We start from the raw sequence: 21,701 nt of genomic DNA, 5'->3' as shown, positions 1-21,701 counted from the left end.
GAGTTTTTCCAGGTAATTTTGTTTTTGTTTTGGATTTCCAGCATCCGCAGTTTTTTGTTTTTATTAATGCCAGAATCAAAGTGTCTTAAGGAATTGCTAGCCAGCTATTGTAGGTTGTGTGAAAAACTAGGCTTGATTGGAGAACATTTTGATTTAGGTGGGGTTCACACTATTCAACTTTATCCTGTCTACTCTTTTTTGTGTTGTTTCAATGTAGACAAAGCAAGAAAATTACAAACAGTGCAAAGCACATCATTAGCCATTTGGTGGGGGTTCTGCATGAATGCTTTCTTTGATCCTTTCTTACATCAATTCACCCTCATTATCAAAGCAAACACCTAAACAAGCTGAATTTCCTCAGTTAATTATATGCTTTGACTCGACACTCCCCCTCATGTTGCTACTGCTTCCTGCTTGTGCATTTTTTACAGTACAGATACCAGCTGTGACTTTGTTAACCTGATAACACTGTAGATACAAGTTATGCTTTCAGGAATGATTAATAAGCTTAATCACTATTTTCACACAGTCCAGATTGCAAAACATACATGGAAGGAAAAACATTGCTGAGGTGTTAACTGCCCAATACAACCAGCATCCAGCATTCACGTCATCTGAGCTTTATCATTCCCACAAGTAGCTCATCAGCAGGCATCTGGTTTAAGGAGTAATTTCATGATAGTTGCTTAACCCTTGTGGGTTCACAGGCATTTGTGACATTGTGAATGCAATTCCTCTACAATGCATGAGAGCTACAATTTAACTGCCAATTTTCTTATTTATTTAATGCCTCCCATCTTTGCTGCACTACATCAAATGGCTACCTATTCATTCTGGAAAGACTTTGGCTCAGAGGAAATATGATCAAAGTTTTAAAATTTAAATTTTATCTCTTTCCTCCTTTTTTTCTGTTCATTTCTGTCTACTTCTCCTTGCCTCTTGAAGACACTGATTTCTTGCAGTACTCTGGTGCTGCAGCTGCTCATGATCCTCTACTACCTTGCTCGAGTGGCCGTACTTCACATGCAAGTCTTGTGAGTGAGTATTATTTTGCCATGTTCTGCCGTGATGCCTCTGCCCTCATGTATTTAAGCGTTTAGAGCAGGGGATGTTGAACACTAGTAACCTTGGTCGAATTTTCCCTCCCTAACCCAAAAGCCAATTGCAGCATCCCAGTTTCCACCCTAGCTAAGCTCACTGAGCTCAGCACAGAATAGGAATCAAGCCTGTGAATTTCCTGTTTCACACTGCTCATCTATTCCCTGAATAAACTCAGGCCTGAATCTTCACGCAGATGGAGAGGGGCACCAGAGGCCCGAATCTAGAAGTGCCATCCCTGAACCCAGGCCCCACCTATTTCGGTGGGGGGTGCGGGCGGGGGGAGGGGGGGGGTGGCGGGGGGCAGTGGGGACGGGTTGCACTTTGAACATCCATAGTTCACAAAGGCAGCTGCACATGCGAAAGTGCAGCTGTCTTCAGTCAGGTCCAATTTTCACTAGTGGGATATCCAAAACACGACTTGTGCACTTTAGACCTATCAGAAGGAGGTCTAAAATTAGTGGAGTTCTTTGAAAAGGTAGAGTACCCTTTTGGAATGGTTAGGTACCCTTTTGGATTGATGCAGGCAGACCTTTGGGAGAGGTGAAGTGCCTTTGGGAGAGATAAGGTGCCCTTTGCAAGAGGTAATGTTCCCTTAGGGAGAGGTTAAGCTCCCTTTGGGATTGTTAAAAGAAGACATGAATGTGCATACAAAGTGGATAAACTTAATGGAACTGCCAAGCTCACTGGAACTGCCAGGGAACTGTCAAGGGAACTATCAAGCTATAAAAGCTTTTAAATCTCCTGCCCTTTAAATATTTTGGAAAGAAAACTATCTGAAGTGTTGAAAAAAAATCAGTGCTGACTTTAGTTCACTTTATCAGTTGACATAAGCCTGAGGACTATCATTATAGGGTTAGTGCTGCAAGACTGATTTCACAACTAATCATTATCACAGTGGGGTACCTGTCAGTTCACACTTTGATTGACAACTCCAAGTGCTTATAAAGTCTTTGAAGTGAGACAATGAATACACGTAAGGGATTAAATGGTTGAAGGAATTTAAATGTAGTAAATGGGTTTTTAATCAATGAATGTGTTTTTAAGTAATTTATTAATAGAAGCCTAGGACTTTATTTTATTTCCTCTCAGCATGGGTCCTGAGATCTGCCCAGGTGGATACTGGGTGAGTTGGCATGGAGGGTGTAAGGGCAAAGTGTGGTGGGTGGGAGGGCATGAGTTGGCATTAAGTTGGCATAGGGGCTATAAAGGGCCATGAAGGATGGGTGGAGTGGCAGAGGTTGGCATGGAGGGTATGAGGAGCCATGGAGCTTGGGTGGAAGCATGAAGTGGCAAGGGTTGGCATGGTGGGACATTGGGAGTGTATGGTGGGCTGAGGAAGTGAGGGCTAGAGGTTGTTTTTTTTTTGCAGCTGGGACAAAGTGCCAGGTCACCAAGGCCAGCCTTTTACCCAGCCTGCCTTTGCACCCAACAGCCCTTGTGCTGTCTCAGAACTTTTTGCAGAGTAGGTGGGCATGACTCCCATTACACCCCCCTCCCCCCAACCCTACCCCACTCCCACCAAGATGGAAATTGGAACTTCTGGGGCTGTTCTTCAGAGTTGGGTTCACGGAGCCAGGAATTCTTCCAACTCTGTGCTCCCAGCCCAAGAGTGAAAATTCACACCTCAGTGGCTATTGGGGAATGTGTCAATTAAACTTTAGCAGATCTTCGAAGCAGATCTTTACATTAATCAGCGTACTGGGAATAAAATGTTTATTCCACTTTTATGGTACGTTAAAGAATGGGCAGCCCATTAGCTAGTCTCTAAGTGATCAATGATGTCAATCATGTTTATGGTTACAGTTTGATACAATGTCAAGGATATCGTGGCAAATTTGTAACTGAAAATTCTCTGTGTAAAGGACTGTCAGGTCAACTACAGAGTCAAACCCTCTATTGCTCAACAATTGCTTGGTCCCAGCTTAGGAAGTGTCCTTCATTGTAGCTAAGTGAATTTTGAATTGCACAGACCAGACGGACTGTCAACTTTGAGAAAATTTTAACAGTCAGGTTTTTGAGTTACAAATCAGCCGCATACCTTAGTCATTACCTTACAATGTAAAGTCTCAAACTGCTTAAAAGCAGCAAGTTGCATTCAATCACAGTGATTCTGTTCTTTAATCCAAGTTTGTTCTATTCTGCATTTTATGGTTGTACTGCGAGGAGTTAAGAGAAGAAAAATGACCTGTGAAAGAAAATATCCTTGTAATTGAATAAATGTTTGCTGCATTTTCAGTATCTACAACAAATCAAAAGATCATCGCCACATAGTGTACATGAGCATAGGAATTGTCAGCCAATAAAGGACCACAGTTCATCGAGATCACCTCCTGTTATCAGGGTAGTTATATAACAATATTGGAGCCTCTTGACTATTTATAGCAATCAATTAGTTCACAACAGATCCAGAGGTGACACGAGGCAAACCAATGTCAGGAGAATTCTGGGAACCACAAGAGCGATTTTCAGCAGTCTGTTTGGATGCTAAGGATCCCCTGTTAAGGTCAAGATGGGGTTTTGAACTATAGCCCTGGTTTAGCCTGCAGTTAGCACGAGAGGCCATGACTTTTACTCAAAACAACAGCTTCCCAGAGGTTCGTTAAGGAGCTGATTGTCACTTAACATGCCTGCTGGTGCTCAGGCTGCACCGCACTTTTGTGGCTACTGCTTGCTCTTATGTCCTCTCCTAACAGCGACCAGCTGTTTGAGAGTAATGCAGTGTTGATATGGATTTCAAGTACTACTTCAAGGGCTAATTACCATTACATGTTCACTTGCTGCTGGAGCTGTGAAGAGGATCTCTGAAACACATTGGGAAACTTCCTAGGACACTGACAAAATTTCAGCAACACTCTAGCATTTATTCCATAAATTCTCAGAGGTCTTCACTTAAGAAAAGAGCAAGTTCTGTGCTGCTCCACCTTATAGGAGTCATCTGGAAAAAGTGAGTGCTTGGTCACGGGCATCTTGCTAGAGTGCCAGGCAAGTTCATATTATGGTAATCAGCAATTAGGACCAAAATTGCATGCTCAATTGAAACCTTCAAACCAGCCTGTTTTATTAGCACAACACCCATTTAGTGCCTGTTTTCACCCTTTCACCAGAATAACACCCCAAAGTTCGAAAGTCATCTCTACTCCTAAGCATCGTGTCCCATGTCTCAGATTACTAATATTCTATACCTTAAATAGCTAAGGAATAACTAAGTACCTATCCTTTGTAAGGAGTCATGAAATGAGTGGACTATTTTCCAACATCCAGTGAGTGAATGGATGAAAAGCCACAGAAAGGCTTCTTATGACATCTACATACCCTGTAGCTACCTGCGGCCGTGCAACATCCTAATTGGCTTTTGACTGCACAGGATATGTTTCTTGACATTATGACTGTTCCAAATGTAAATTAATGGGAATAAAACTGTATTTTGCTGGTATTTTATTACAGTATTCTAATTACATTAGAACATTATATAATCATTACACAAAATTCAAAAGGGTTCCATCCTGCAGCTACATTCTGGAGCCAGTTTGGAAATTGAAGATTGCATGGAAAAATGGTTCACAGCGTGAGAGCACTTTTTCATACATCTTAATGAATCGCAGCAGTGAAAGTAAACTAAGTTCAAGACAGACTGCCAAGTAGGATTTACCACAACATTACAGCATGACCTGATTTTTAACTTATATTTACCGACAGCTGTGCTAATGCTGACAACAGCAAACCAGCAGTAAAGGCACTTCAAAAAAAATGTTTGGAGTCAAAGCTTTTAAAAAATTTAAATTCCTGGTATATTACAGTGTACAAAGCTCTCTTGTTTGAGGTTAGTTTTTAAGCTAAGAGGAGATATGAGTGATGACTACTTGTTAATTAGATAGTCTGACTTCTCATACTGGTGTACATTTCTGTAATAAGCCTATACCAGAGGCCCTTTTGGGAATTTGCAGGTTGGGATATTTCTGGCAACGTAAGTACCCAAGCTTCAAGCACCTGTGTGCTCAGTACTCGAATGAGAAAGATCGGGGACAAATGAAAGAGAAACAAGATTGTGCTTGGAAAGGAGATTTGAACTTGGGAAGATTGAGAAACATTGATGTTAGTACCAATGGTTGGAATTAAGATTTTAATTATCAAAGTCACATTCAACAAAGTTCTAATTCTCTGTGGCTTCCGTAAAACTCAATGCCAAATAATTCTATTTTCAAGAAAGCAACACAACATACTCTTAAAATATATTATAGATTTTTTTTCCTATTTACTGTTTCAGTGAAAGGATATAACCAGTGAGACAAAGTTACATATCCTGTTGACTTTGCACAGGAAGTCACTGTTTATTTTATATGCTGGTTTCTGCAATTGGGGCAATTTTTCACAGTTATGTAATTCTTGAAATGTCATACAAGGTTTCTTTAATTCAGTTCAATCCTGCAAGTTGTATTCAGAGCTTCACAAACATAGGAGCTAATGATTACAAAATATTAAGTTATCCAAAGCTACTTGAATTCTACAACAGGACATCAATAACAGGACATAATCGGTTTGAGGTGTGTTCTGGTGATTAATTAGTTGATCTATTTAATCATCTAAAGGTAAATATATTTTAGACACACAGGCTGTAGCTCAAGAAAGCAGCAATTGCAAGATTTAGATTATGTCATTGAAGCTTTTCTGATTTATCATCATCTATATTCTAAGGTGAGTTACATCTTTGAGATATACTCCAGCTGTTGTTGTTCATTATGGTTTATGGCTCCGCTGGATAGGACATGTGCCTGACACTAAATTCCTGAAGCAATTCCTCTACTCTAAACTCAATTTATGCAGGAGTAGGGCTCCCAACCCTCCCAGAATGGCCAGGAGTCTCCTGGAATTGGCATCAATTTCCCAATGGCCAAAGAAAGCCTTCTGGGATATTTTAAAACAATATTTTACATTGACACCATTTGAGTGAGTTGGGCCAGTTTGCTGCACAAGAATCATACCCCCCAGGCCAGGAGGAAGGTCCAAAGGCATTGGCTGGGAAATGTACTCTCTCTATGCCTGCATGGTGGAGAGCAGGGAACTGGATGGAGGGCAGACTACAATTCCTAGAGGACACTGTGGGCGTGGGGGTGGGCAATGACGTGACTGGTCACAAGTGAAATGCCAGAAATTGAGATAAAGTATGAGAGTAGTGGCTGGATACGGCTGCAACAGAGGATAAGTAGCAGCTCAGACCACCGCAGAGTGTTACTGTAGTCTTAGGGTCTTCTACAGACAGTAATTTCCAGGCTGCAATTAATAGATGTTATCTTGCTGGAAAAATAATGGGGAGTTCACATTACATGCCATTACTAACGCAACAATTGACTAACAAGTTCAGTCAAAAAGAGCTACGTTGTGAGTTGCTAATTATCAGGGTTTGCTGGACAATTTGCTCCATTCTGCTGCTTGCCTTGCACAAGCAGCACCTCAATCTCAACTTCACTGTTGATTTTAAGAACATTCTGTATTTACATATTAACTGCTCATTAAACTTGCAGCAGAAAGTTCCAGCTCGTACTTATAGAGCATAAATACCCTTTCTGAACACCATAATTGCTAATGCAACCTCCCCAGCAGAAAGAGAACAATTTAAAGTGTTCAAGTCTCATCCTGCATGTAGTAAATTATTGCTAGAGGTCTGAAAAATTTCAAATTTTAAATTTTAAGGGTGTGAAATTCATCAGGGGCAGCAGCAGCAGCCTGGGCTGGAATAAAACGTTGAATTTTTACAAGACATTCCGATTCCAATTCCATTGGAGAATCAGGATTCTAATTTGGAATGTCTCCACCTGTGTCAATAACAGGTTCAGAGCTGTAACTGTATTGAGAGTGAACCAGGTCACAGTGCAGTCAAGGCTTAGCAAAGAGCTTTATTGTGTATGGCTTGCGATTTGCTTGTTGCTGGTGTTTCTAGTATCTCTCCCCCTTCACACCTCCACTGTTATTTGACAGTGAGAGGAGGTGGGGGAGCCATACAACCAACTCATAGAACCTGCTCACACCACACCGCTGGCTTTCCAACATGTCACTTCCACCAACATCTCCCAGAATATGTCCAGCCCCAAGTTGGTAATCCTAGGCAGGAGACTCCCAGTGGGACAGTGGAAATGCTTTTGAGATGTCTTTAAAGCATCAAGCCTCAAAATTAGAGATACCAGCTGGCTCATGGGTGACCCTGACTTGTGATGTCCAAAATGGAGAATTTGGGAACGCACAAAATACATCAAGAGACTTTGTCAGGAATATGCCAAGGTGAAGTCAAGGCATTCAGTGAAGCATACAAACCTCTAAACAACCCAGCCACCCATCCCTTCAAGCATCACCTGCCGCAAGTGTGACAGAGTCTGCAGGCCGCACATTGGATGCATCAGCCATCTCAGAACCCATCGAACTGGAGTGGAAGCAAGTCATCCTTGATCCCAAAGGACTCCCTCAGAATGAGGGAGGTATATACATAGTGAGTGTTTTAAAGCCAATGTTGCTGTTTACTGTGCATATCATGTCTGATGGCCATGGAAAGTGAGATATTAATAGCAGTGGGATTGGATGTTCTTTCACTGGATGTTATTAAGAAATAACATAACAGAACATTTTTTGTCGTTGTCTACATCCAGTTTTCTTCCCTTTGCTGATTTGTATTGAGACATGATTCATCGGGCAACAGTTCTCTGTTTTTATAGGAATGCTACTGCTGAGGCAGTATTGGGAAATTGTTTGACTCTGAAAGCAACTGTAAAGAATTGAGCCTAATCGTGTTCTCACCTAACACTCAAATGTACAGCCCATCTAGCGGAAGTCACTTGATAGTGATCTGAACCCTGAATACTTTCTCCCCATAGGAATACTGTAGTGATTAAAGGTATAACCTTTCCTACTGTCTATTAAGGGTCACGTGATTGTTCTGACAAATGAGCCCTAAGCGCAGTTAATCCAAGGGGTGGAGCTCTCTAGTTGTGGACCTGGGTCAAGCTTGCAGCTTCGAAATGAACTCTGTGGTAAAGTTCTGTTTCAAGTAAGAAACCTGTCCAGTACATCAAGTCTATTACACTTGGCGATGAGGATGGGATAGCTCAACTGCCACCTTGCCTTGTGAATGTGAGTACATCAGTTCTTTAGAAAGAAAGAAAAGTATACTCACCAGTCATGCCACTGTTTGGCAGAATCGACCCTTATGATGCATCCATGGAAGACTGGAGCAAGTACGTAGAGCGCCGAGGTTTTTATTTCATTGCAAATGAAATAACCGCAGAAGAGAAGCAGAAAGCAATTGTTTTGAGTGTCTGTGGTAGCAAGACATATAACCTCATCCGCAGCCCCAAACGTGCCCAATTCTAAATCTTTTAACAAATTGGTAGATCTCGTGAAGACACATTTTCAGCCGAAGCCAGCAGTAATAATGCAGAGGTTTAAGCTTAACTCCAGAGTAAGGGCCCAGGGAGAGTCCATTGCAATGTATATAGCAAAGTTCAGGCAGGTGACTGAGTACTGCGACTTCAGAGACACACTCAATGACATGCTGAGGGACCAGTTAGTTTGTGGCATTCACGGTGATGCCATTCAGCATGTTTACTTGCAGAAGTTAATATTGATGTGAAGCGTGCCATAGAAATAGCGCTAGCCATGGAGGGTACTATGAAGAACTCGCAAGCTTTGCAGATGTGCAGCATGGCACCGTTTTTCAGTTGGGGTGGGAACCTACTGCCAGATGTGGGGTGAAAACCAAAGAGACAGCCGCGAAGTGGGAGACAGTCTCTGCTGCCGGAGAAATGAAAAGGCCTAGTGGAAGCATCTCTGCAGCGATTTCAAAATCAACCTGTTATTGATGTGGGGTCAAGCATGTACCAGAAACCTGCAGATTCAAGGAGGCAGAACGCCATTATTGCCACAAAAAAGGGCATGTAATAAAGCAATGCAGGGCAAAATCAGGACAGCAAATCAGGCAGCAGGCCAAAATGACTGAAGTGCATAATATAACAGAGCCTGAAGTTGCTGATGCTGATATCTATTCCTCATACAATGTCAAAGCAGTAAAAACTGAACCTATAACTGTCACCCTTCAAATGAGTGGGAAACCTCAAGTCATGGAGGTAACACGGGAGCCTCAACCACAGTGGTGGAGAAAGCACATTTAAATACCTAAATGAAGGTACCCAGCCACTTAATCAGGAGCAAATCACAGCTTAATTGAAGACATTCACTGGAGAGTCAATACAGGTAAAGGGCATTGTCACAGTACCTGTGTGCTATAGGCAACAGCCCAGCTTCCAGTGATCTTTGTGAGACAGGTGATGAACCTAGTCTTCTGGGCTGCCACTGGTTACACAAAATTAAGTTCAACTGGTCTGAAATCTTTCAAGTCAGAACAGGAGGAATTCCTGAGCTGTTAAGGAAATATGACAGTGTATTTCATGTTGAATTGGGAAAGATAAAAGGCTTACAAGCAAAAATACATGTAGATTCGGAGGTACCACCCTGCTTCTTTAAGGCCAGACCTGTGCCTTATGCCCTAAAGGAGAAGGTGGTAGTAGAATTATGCCGCTTAGAGAATCTAGGCATCATCCAGCCAGTCCAATTTTCAGGATGGGCAGCGCCCATTGTCCCGTGATGAAATCAGATCAAACTATTCGCATTTGCGGAGACCACAAATTAACTGTGAACAAGGCAGCCAAACCAGATAAATATTCTATCCTGAGGATAGGAGGTTTGTACTCTAAGCTAGCTGGGGGCAAATCCTACACCAAACTGGACATGAGCCATGTGTGCCAACAGCTGGAGCTGAACAGCATGTCTAAAGGGTATGTAACCATCAACATGCACAAGGGCCTATACCAATATATACCTATCCTTTGGTATATCATCTGCATGTGCAATTTTCCAAAGGACTATGGAAGGTCTACTTGCTATTGAAAAAGAATCATAGTTGGTCACAAAAAGCCTTTGTAAAAGTTAAGAAGCTATTACATTCATCATGTCTACTGATATATTATAACCCATCAAAAGAATTAATATTAACCTGTGATGCGTCTCCTTACAGTGTAGGAGCTACTTTATCACACAGGAGGGAAGATGGTTCTGAAAGACCAATCGGCTATGTCTCCAGACCCCCTTCTGTAGCCAAGAAGGGTTACTCACAACTTGAAAATGAAGGTTTATCAATGATGTTTGGTGGGAAGAAATTCAATCAATATTTGCATGCACAACGTTTCACCAATAGTGTCGGACCATAAACCATTAATGGGTTTATTCAGTGAGGATATCATCTCAGTGAGGATAAAGCTCCAATAGCCTCAGCAAGAATTCAATGTTGGGCTTCGATTTTATCAGCATATAAGTACACCTTTATGCGCCATCCTGGTGTGCATATTTCAAATGCAGACGCATTCAGTCGTCTTCTATTACCAGTTAGCATTGTACATGCTCCAGTGCCACAAGAAATTGTGCTTGTTTTGAATTTCTTGGACTCTTCGTCTGTGTGCGTGAAGCAAATAAGGAGTTGGACAAACAAAGGCCCAATTTTGTCAAAAGTCCAAGATCTGGTATTGCAAGGATGGTTGAATTCACCAGTGTCTGAAGAGATAAGACCGTTCCATACCTGTAAATCAGAGTTAAGTTGTCAAGATGGAATCTTGTTGTGGGGATCAAGGGTCATCATCCTTTTGCAAGGAGCTCTTGACAGAGCTTCACAGTACACATCCATTGAAGATGAAGATGCTCACACCAAGCTATGTCTGGTGGCCAGGCATAGACAGTGACATTAAAAACATGGTCAAGCACCGTCTCCAGTGTCAGCAATAACAGATGTTGCCTGTTTCAGCTCCATTGCATCCGTGGGAATGGCCTGGTCGACCCTGGGTTAGGCTACATATAGATTATGAATGTCCATTTTTAGGTGCCAAGTTTTTATTGATCATCCATGTGCATTTTAAGTGGATGGATGTGTATGAAATTAGATCACCAACATCATGTGCAACTATTGAAAAGCTGCGCCAATGTTTTAGTGTACATGGCCTACCAGAAGTCACTGTTTCAGGTAATGGTATTGAATTTACCAGTTCAGAATTTCAGAGGTTCATGAGTTTAAATGGAATCAAACATATTAAAACAGCGCCAAATGATCCCTCATCAAATGGGTTAGCTGAAAGAACAGTGCAAACTTTCAAATCAGGAAGGAAGAGGTGATCCAAAGGTACTCAAGAAACTTGACTTTCACATTTTCTTTTCAACTATCATATGATTCCTCATGCAACTACAGGTCCAACACATCTGAATTCCTGATAAAACGCCACCTACAGACAAGGTTAGGTTTGGTGTCTCCAAAATTAGAAGGGAAGGTAGAGAAGAATCAGAGTAATCAAAAATTGAATCACAATATTCAGAGCAAAGCTCGAAGATTTTCTGTGGGAGATACAGTTTTCGTGTGGAATTTTGGAAATGGTCCTAGTTGGGTTCCTGGTGTAATTGTCTCAGAACCTGGACCCTTGTCATTCCAAGTGGAAGTGGAAGACTGTATTGTCCAAAAACATGTGGATCATCTAAGGAGTAGAGAAACATTCCAACAACCAGCTATTCTGTCCGTAATTGATGTAGAATCTTTAATTTCTGAAGTGACAGATCAACCTAGATTAGACAAACCTGATGTCTCTGTTGAATTCTCTAATCCTGAACTGTCAATTTCTAAGGATGTACCTGATGCTGTAGTTCCTGATCATGACAATCCAAAGGGAGAGTCTAAAGTGGTAAAGCTACACCACTCTAACCGAATTAGAAAACCACCTCAGAGACTTACTCTTTAATCACCTGACCTATGTGTATATGTTGTGGATTAAAATGTTCTTTGTAAATAGGAAATGTAAAAATCTACAGGGGAGCAAATGTAGTGAAGGTATAACCTTTCTTACTTTCTATTAGTAATTGTTTTGACGAATGAGCCCTAAGCACGAGTAATCCGGGGGGGCTGCAGAGTTTTCTAATCATGGACCTGGTTCAAGCATCTAGCTTCTAAAAGAGCTCAGTAATAAAGTTATCTGTTTCAGTTAAGAAATCTGTCTGGTACATCAAGTTTATTACAAATACGAGGGCCATAAGCTTAAACATCTATCAATCTGCCAGAATTTGATTTGATTTTTTATTTGAGTAAATTATTTTAGGAATTGATCATTTCCAGAACTTTCTCAATGCAGTAACAAAGCCCCTTTAAAATATATATGCAATGTTTGTAAAGCCATAAATATTGATTTCACAGTAGTCTTTGCATTCTGCAATGAACTAGTTTTGTATGGAGGTAAAATACTGAAGCATCAGTTCCCTAATGATTGCAGCAAATATTTCTGCATTAATCTGACATTACAGGTACTGTAATTAGGATAACAAGGTGCTAATCCAAACAAGATATAAAAACAGAAAATGCTGGAAATGCTTTACAACCTATGAAGTACTTTTGAAGTGTAGTCACTATTGTAATGTAGAGAATGCAGCAGCCAATTTGTGCACAGCAAGTTCCCACAAGCAACTATATGCTAAAGACTAGAAAATATGTTTTAGTGATGTTGATTGAATGATGAATTTGGCCAGGACACTGGGATAACACCCCTGCTCTTCTTCAACATTATGGCAGGGTCTCTTACATCCACTTGTGTGTGCAGATGAGGCCTCCATATGATGGCTCATCTGAAAGGCGGCACCTCTGACAGTTCAGCACTCCCTCAGTCAGCGGCACTGGAATGTCAGAATAGATTTTGGTACTCAAGTCTCTGGAGTGGGACATTCTGACTGAGAGGTGAGAGTGGTACTGAGCCACCAAGAGAGAAAACTTTGAAGGGATATATATATATATATATATATATCTCCCTTCAAAGTTTTTTTTCTTGGTGGCTCAGTGCATGTGTATGTGTACATATATTTGAATAAAAATGTTCTTCTACCTATTTCATGTATGACTGTGACATGTTGTGAAGATTTTAATTGGGAAGATAACTGCAATATTTTCCTTGCACTGTTATTATGCAAACACAATGATTCAGTTTTCTACCTAACATCTCTCTATCTGCCTACTCAGGTTACCGGAACCCTGTAAATTGTTCTGGAAGCATTTATTTCATGAAAGGAATTATAAACCTTCACTCAGATAAAACATCCAGCAGTGCTTCAAAGATTAAAATACAAACACAGCCATGGTATGAGGAGACTTTAGATACAGGTAGCCACATGCAAGTGTTTGGGGAAAGTGTTCAGTAGTATGAGGCTAAGACATTTGAAGGTTCTGCCACTGAGAGTGGGGGTGAGGTGAGATGCAAAGAAGGCCAGAGCTGGAAGAGTGGAGAAGATGTAATGGAGTAGGATGCAAAGACAAGGATGGACAAGGATATATAGGCATGTGTAAATATGTAAGGATTTTGAATTTAATGCATGGGAGACATGGAGCTATGGGAGGTTAGTGATGAAAGGAGTACTAAGAAAATGCAACTTAGTGCAGCAGAGATTAGTATTAGTTGGAAATTATGTGGGGTGGAATTTAGAAGACTAAGGAAAACAGTGGAACTAAGTCCTAGAAAAGACAAAGGTCTGGGTAAGGGCTTCAGAAGCTTTTATTTTGAGGTCAATGGTGAAACAAAGGTGCTCATTGCTGACCTTGAAGAAAGCCTCATTGAGAGATGAGAGATCTCTGTGGCAAGAACTTTATCTCCTCTCACTTTAATGTGGAGTTCCAGTGTGGAATGGCAGTGATGTAATTAAGCTGAGAAACCAATCACATTAAAGAATTCTCACAGACAGCCAACAAGGAAATGAAAATCAGTCAAAACATTATGGCCAGGATTTTCCATGCTCGCCAGCATCGGGCATGTTCGGTGGCGTGAGTTGACAATATGGCGCGATCGGTGTGAAACCAGGCTGCGATCGTCCATTCATCCTGCCGATAGCAGGCCGCATTCTTCGCCATCGGACGTTAGGAACTTCATTGTAACATGTAAGCACACCATTATTAGGCCTGCCAACTGGAATCCCCACTCACCGCCGCCGCCACCACCCCCCCCCCCCCCCCCCCCACCCCCCCAACTCCCTGCTGGATTGTCTGCCCACATTGGCAGGAAAACACACTGACATGTTTCACAACAGCACATAAGCAACATGCACCTGGCAGGTTGCATTTCACTCAGGACTTCAAGGTTTGCTTGCCTACCTTGCTTCAGACAGCACTCGCAGTCATCAGTGCCAGGCTTCACAGACAGCACTTTTAGGGGAGGGTAACGGCAGGTCTCTCTCTCTACCTATCAGATCAGACATATGTGGGTGGCTTTTCAATGGCTGCAGGGCTAGGGCTTGTTGGGGAATGGGGAGAAGTGGCCTCAGGCAAGAGAAGAGGCTGCAGGGCAAGGGCTGTACTGGGGAAAGAGGGTATCCCAGGATGTGTGTGGGGGCACATGTTGATCTGTGCAAGTGGCCTCAAGATGGTGAGGGCTGAGGAGGCAGTCTCCAAAGGAGATGAGGCCAGGTGGACACGTGAGGGTACGTGTGTGAAAATAGGTGGTGATGTCCCTTGAGCTGGCAGTGAGTGAGATGCCAGTGAATATGCGATGGGCTTGAGTTTGTGATGAGATGATGAGTTGGTTGCCACACCCTGGCTGCACGGATGAGATCATCCATCCTTTACCTGCACTGGATGACCAAACTTTTCTGTGCAGCATTGGCACTGATCACCACTGCCACTGCCTCCCAAGCCTGATTGGTCATGCCTCTGACCATCCTGAAGCCAGAGAGGGGGTAGAGGACATCACAGCAGGCCTCCACAGTGTCCAAATGGCATTCCAGGTGATGCATCACTAAACTTGGGGATTGCAGTCTTTTTGCCTTTCATGGACATCTTTCCTGCAGTAGTCATGGGCAGGAAGCACCGAGATGTATGCTCGCAGCTAGCCTTTAAATATGGCACCCAATTTGATGAAGTGATGAGGCGATGGTGTGGCAGGCGAATGAGAACCCCCCACCATGGAAATGGCGTGTTTCCCGGGAATAATTAATGCGGCGGGTTTGGAACGATACAGCGTGAAAACCCAACATTGCGACCGGCGTGTAAAACATTATTCCGCCTGCTATCGCACAGTGAAAATCTGGGACGATTCCACCCTCATTGGATCCTGGTCACCAGTTTGTTGGGACTTCGGGATCCAGGTTGCACACTTGTTTTGGGATGGCCAAGTTGGTACAATAGACAGAGTAGGTCAGTAGACACTTCTTAAGTGGAACACATTCTGTTTATTTACAAAGGTACTCAGCAGCTACACTTGTGTGCTCACAACCCAAAACCTGTCTCTACACTACAGACTAACCATAGACTACTGACAACTGAGGTAGCCCATACTACTCTGCTATTGGATACTAGGATCATGTGATTTTCCATTATAACATTCTTCTTAAAATGTATATTACACATCAGGTCACCGCAGCCCTACTTTTAATAAATTATATAGAGCAAAATAAAGATTTGGATATATGAAGAGAGTGAAGAGGGAGCTGAAAAACAATGAAAAAAACTACAAGATGTTTTTTAAAATTAGTTTAAAAATCTAACAATTTATCTTATAGCTGACATTCAACAACACTCCACAAACATGCAGAGCTAGACCTGTTGTTCACCAATAGTTATTATTCAGATTATCATTAAAAACCCAGCTACACCTGATTGAAAACGGTGTAACTTTTTACCAGATTTCTAACAGAGCAGAAAAGGGGAAGTTATCACCACATTAACTGATTTCTATGATTCCTGGCTGTAGGCAGGGGAGATGGGGTCTCCACATGCAGCCTGCAGCGGCACAGTAACAGACTGCAAATTCAGGATGTCTGCGTTAATCTGCCTGAGGTTAAATCCTGAGGCTGCAGTCAGTTTCAGAGGGGTAATGTTGATGAACGCAGACAGTTCACCGTCAAAAACTGCACAAATTCCAAGCCGTTAGTTGACAGCTTTTTAGGGTTTTATTTGGGTAATAGCAGAGGATTGCAGTGTGACAAGTTGGAAATAGGTAATGTTGTTGCCTGTTTAAAGGTTTGATGCCTGGCTCATAGTCAACAATGCTGAGAGGAAAATATTGGGGTTTATATATCTAGGTCTTTTCAGAACTCAAACACAAGCTGGAATTCCACTATTATTTCATCTGTAAAGCTCATCCTCCCTTGTTTACAGTTATAGGTATTTTAGAAATTGAGATAATCTCATGAATGTATGACTTCTTAATTATATTCATTCTTAAAAGTGCAAGAAATAGTATTTGTATAGATAATTTAAGATAAATTAATCCATTATCTGAGGGAAACTGGATTCAATGGTTTAACAAGATATTGGCTAGATTCTACCATTATTATTGCAAAACTGTCAGCACTTGGCGCCATTATTCTGTGAAACTGACAGCAACTTCAGGTGCCTGCATATGCGCAGTGAAACATAGAAATCTAGAAGCTGTTGTCAGTGATTCCCTGATCTGCCAAAGGGTGTGTTTTGTATGTTCTGACAGATTGAAATCTTTAGAAATCACTGAACTGATAAGAACTGGCCCTTTTATGCTATAATATCACTGTTAAACCTCCCAATCCACCCAACCCCAAAAGTGGCCACTTAATAAGGTGTAACTAGGGTTTTAGTAGTGTACTAAGTCAGAATTATTAATGACCCGCCTCTATGGCCCTGGAAAATTAATTTTATATTTGTGTAAATTTTTCCATTATGATAAAAATCCCATTTTTAAATGGTAATTTCTTTTTAAAGTTTATTATATATCAGATTTGAGTACATATATCCCAATCTTTATTTTTTACTCTAAAGTTTATAAAAAGTGAAGCATAATCAGTGGTTTGCTTACTTTACTTCCTGGTTTGCTGTCTGAGAGAATTCTTCATTGTGATTAGCTAGTTACCCTTCTTGACGACATCAATGCTGTGAATGCATGGAGATCCCCTATAGTTGATGCCAGATACAAATTAATATTAAGAAAGGGGAAACCCACACCACAGAGCTCATTAGATCTTCGCAGGCAACCTTCTTTGAGGTCAGCAGCAAGGACCGTCACTTCTTCACTGACCTTAAAATCTGGGCCATTATCTTTTTGTCCTTCCTTTGGTTTTTTGGTGATTAATTGTTATTCATTTCAGGTTCTTTGTAATCAAGATGTTTAAATGTAACTAGAATAAACTAGAATTTCTGAAAATAGTTAAGGGCTCCCACAATATTTTTTTTAAAACACTATGTCATGCCAAATGCAAATTTGACACAAATCACTCATTGGTAGGCTAAGCATATTCTACAGACACATTAGATGAACACTTAAGTCATTGCATCTTGTCTGGAAAGCTTTTCTTCCCTGGAATGCCTGCTGAAATTTTCATTTAATTTCATCTCTGTAAATAAGGTCTTTATTGTCTATTTGTGATCACTTGGCCTTTACAACTTATTTTTTTTTTAAACCAGAGCCATGAGAAGTAGTAGTTTGGAGATCTACGTTGGGTTCTGCTGAATGACACCCATTTTATTATTTATGTACAACGTTATTTATCTTGGTTGTGCTGCCTGTACTCAGAGAATACTTTTAATTAATGGGTGGGGAGGTTGAAGCTAAAGAGTTATTGGTCCAGATTTTGTTATAATAGTAATGCTGAGCTATTAGTGCTTACCATTATTGCAGGGTAGCTCTGACAGAAACTTTTGGCATCAGCATATGTTCAGTTAATCGAGGAAATCTGGTAGTTGCTGTCAGCAATACCCTGCTCTTCTACAGTCCTCACTGATAGGCTTGGCATTGAAATCACTGAACTTGTGATACATGCACACTAAAGGAGTTATAACTGATACTTTTTCAAATAAGTAATAATTATTGTTGAACAACCTCTCTGGCCCTGAAAAATTATTTTTACAAGTGTTATAGCCTCATTCCCTCAGAAAAAACTTAATGTTGCAGATTTTTTTAGGATTTTTTTTTAAAACTTTTTCTGTTTATCTCTCTGCCTTAATTTTATCTCCATAGCCCAATCTTTATTTTGTTTCTAGTCCATGGCATAAATGTAATTCATATTTCCATTTTTTTATTTCCAGGTTTAAATTTTGCAGCTTTCAGTGAGAATTCAGTGGAAAATATAATTAATTAAATTGCTTGCCCTGTTCACAGACACCACAAGCCCCTGTAAAGGGTGACATGTTGCAAAAAGCATCAGGTTAGTGGAAATTCCTGTTGACAAGCCTGTGAAAAGTCTCTGGGCAACTGTTAGTGTGGTGAAAGCTGAGTAGCATTACTTTGCTGCTGAGAGCAAAATCTGGGCCATCAGTTTGATCTGCTTTTATGAATAATATGAATGTTACTCCTAGCTTTGAAGTTGAAGGATGCATATGCAAGCTGGCAGGGAGCAGGTGAGATTCTCACACACTGTTCATCAAGATCAAGACAGCTTAGTGTCTTGATGAAGCTAAGGCAACAATATCAACTGGAAACTGGAACAAATTCCAATGAGGGGAAATGTTAGGACAAAGTCAAGCTCCCTGCACGAAGACAGAGATAGAGTACAATGAAGCAGGGAAAGGGTGCATGTGACAGACTGAATATAGAAAGTAAAAAAGAAATACAAGAAGTAAAGAATGAGAAGACACTAGCAGTTAATATAAAAGGGAATCCTAAAGTTTTCTATAGGCACATAAATAGTAAAAAGGTGGTTAGAAAGAGGAGTGGGGCTGATTGAGGACCTAAAAATGAATTTACACATGGAGGCAGAGGATATGGTCAAGGTACCAACTTAATACTTTGCATCTGTCTTTACCAAGGAAGGAAGATGCTGCCCAAATCATAGTGAAAGAGGAGATAGTTGAGACACTGGAGGATTAAAAATTGATAAAGGGGAGGTATTATACTTAAAGTAGATAAGTCACCAGGCCTGGATGAGATCCATCGAAGGAAATGGAGGGTAGTAAAGGAGAAAGGTGCAGAGGCACAGGCCATACTCTTTCAATCTTACTTAGATTAGGGGTGGTGCTAGAAGATTGGAGCATTGTAAATGTTGTACCCTTTTCTGAACAAGAGTGTAAGGATAAGGCCATCATCTACAGGTCAGTCAGTTTAACCTGTAGTGGGAAAGCATCTAGAAATGATAATTTGAGACAAAATTAACAGTCAACTGGATGTGTGTATTAATTAAGAAAAACCAGCACAGATTTGTTAAGGATAAATCATGTTTAACTAACTCGCTTGAGTTTTTTGATGAGGTAACAGAGGGCTAATGAAGATATGTGATGTACTTGAAAACCTGTTTGATAAAGTGCCACACAACAGGTTTGTCAACAAAGTTAAAGACAATGGAACAAAGGGGACATTGGCAGCATGTATACAAAGTTGGATGAGTGACAGGAAACAGGGTAGTGGTGAATGTTTTTCTGACTGGAGGAAGGTATATAATAGTTCTGATGAAGAGTCAAACGAACTTGAAATGTTAACTGTATTTCTCTCCACAGATGCTGTCAGACCTGCTGAGTTTTTCCAGCTATTTTTGTTTGAGGTATATAATGGGGTCAGTGTTAGGACCAACTGCTTTCTTGATTAAGATTACTTACCTTGACTTGTGTGTACAAGGCACAATTACAAAACTTGTGGAGGACAAAAACTTGGAAGTATTTGTGAACCATGAGGAGGGTAAACTTCAAGAGGGCATAGACAGCTGGAATGGGTGGACACATGGCAGATGAAACTCAGTGCAGGAAAATATGAAGTAGTCCATTTTGTTGGGAAGAACCAGGAAAGGCAAAATAAAGGCTACAATTCTAAAGGGGGTACAGGAGCAGAGGAACCTGGAGGCAAGTGCGCGCTAATCATTGAAGGTGGCAGGGCAGGTTGAGAAAACAATTAATAAAGATCCTGGGTTTTATATATAGAGATATAGAGTACAAAAGCAAGGAAATTATAATGAATCTTAATAAAACACTGATTCAGCCACAAATGGAATATTGTGTCCCATTCTGGGTACCATACTGGGTGTTTAAAAGCATGGGAGGCCTGACAGAGTAAATAAGGGGTAACTGTTCCCATTGGTGGAATGGTCAAGAACCAAAAGGCAATTTAAGTTGATTGGTAAATGGAGCAATGGCGACATGAGGAAAAAAGTTTTAAAAAGCGAGGTTAGGATCTGGAATGTATTGCCTGAGAATATAGTAGAGGTAGATTCAATTGAGGACTTCAAAAGAGAACTGGATAATAATCTGAAGAGAGAACATTTGCAGGGCTACAGGGAAAAGACAAAGGGACTGGGTGAGTTGCTGTTGCAGAGAGACAACATGGGCACTGAGACCATCCTGCTCTGCTGTAATCATTCAATTATTCTAGACCATGGTATAACAGATTAGCTCACTGAGCCACAAGGTCTAAATGGCATTATTAGGGATGTATTCATTTATCTTTCCTATCAAGAAAAGGCAACTGGAAATTGTTGCAGTGAATTTCACTTAAATACCTGAAGTGTTTATGCTTTTTGACTGGAAACACATGCTGTACTCAAAAGTTTGTGCTCCCTATGAAATTTACTGTGAATGAAGTTCTCCTGTTTAAAATGCAGACATTGCAAGTTAACGTTGATACCACAACAAGTAACAACTGCTGAGCTATCTGCTACCACATACTGTTTTCAGCATAACTAATAACAGTGATTTAAAAGGATCATACAAAATTGAATCAAATTTCTTTAGTAGAGCAAATGCTGCAGCCTTAATCATTGCTATTTACACTTGTGCATTTCCTGTAATAAAAACACAACCAAAACAAACCATTATATGGTGGTGAATTAAATCACGTGTACATTGAGCAGTTGTGTTTCCTCCTGAAATCAATGAAAGAGGTAATTAATCCAAATTAATTGGGCATTTTGAGTAAGTGGTGGGTCCAGAAACTTGTAATGTTTTGTATTCAATGATGCCCTCTCAGTTGGTTGTGCAATGAATGTAATATCTACCACAGAATACTGATAATATGATTTAATATAGCCATTACCTAAGATATTGATGTCAGGCTCTATTTCTGAAGGCTTTGTTGGAGGAGGGAGGCATTGAGAAACTTATTCACTGCATCAAAATTCCTTCCTAATTTAAAAAACTTCTATTAAATTTCCTTTGAGCCTCTTTCCTCTAAAGGAAATAATTCCAGTATCCTGGAACTCCCTATCTAGCATCACAACCCGAAGGACTATGGTGGTTCACGAAGGTGGTCCATCATCATCTTCTCAGGTTAACTAATGATGTTGTAGAGACCATGTCAACATTTAAAAGTGTTAAATAGAAGGTGGAAGGAAAGGGAAATGAAAGGATATGGGAACAAGGTGTGCATATGGGATTTGGACTAGTGTTCACATGAGGATAAATACTGACGTGGAATATTTGGGCTGAACAGTTTATTTCTACTCTGTAATTCTGTATATGTAGCTTGTTCCTGTGAAACAAAGGATTGTTAAATATGCTAATATTTGTTAAGTGCTGGACCATTAGTGTCATCCTGACAGCTAGCTGGCAAAGTGTTAATTCTAGCATCTATTTATATCAGAGAAACAGACCATCCAGCCCAATAAAT

General features: G+C 40.7%; 1 protein-coding gene across 3 annotated transcripts in view; it reads right to left on the bottom strand.

Moving 5' to 3' along the window:
* The window catches only part of afap1l2 (actin filament associated protein 1-like 2), a 261,920-nt gene that overhangs the window by 226,053 nt on the left and 14,166 nt on the right, over positions 1-21,701 (bottom strand). The window contains exon 2 of one of the 3 annotated variants that reach the window (XM_041209204.1): positions 3,152-3,286. The exons of the other annotated variants lie outside the window; for them this stretch is intronic. The gene's annotated coding sequence lies outside the window, so the exon portion shown is untranslated. The remainder of the gene's footprint in view (positions 1-3,151; positions 3,287-21,701) is intronic. 3 annotated transcript variants of the gene reach the window in all.

The sequence above is a fragment of the Carcharodon carcharias genome, chromosome 17 (genome assembly GCF_017639515.1).
Source record: "Carcharodon carcharias isolate sCarCar2 chromosome 17, sCarCar2.pri, whole genome shotgun sequence".
NCBI classification, from domain to species: Eukaryota; Metazoa; Chordata; class Chondrichthyes; order Lamniformes; family Lamnidae; genus Carcharodon; species Carcharodon carcharias.
The sequence above is the reverse complement of the archived record's forward strand: the minus strand, read 5'-3'. Positions and strand labels throughout refer to the sequence as shown.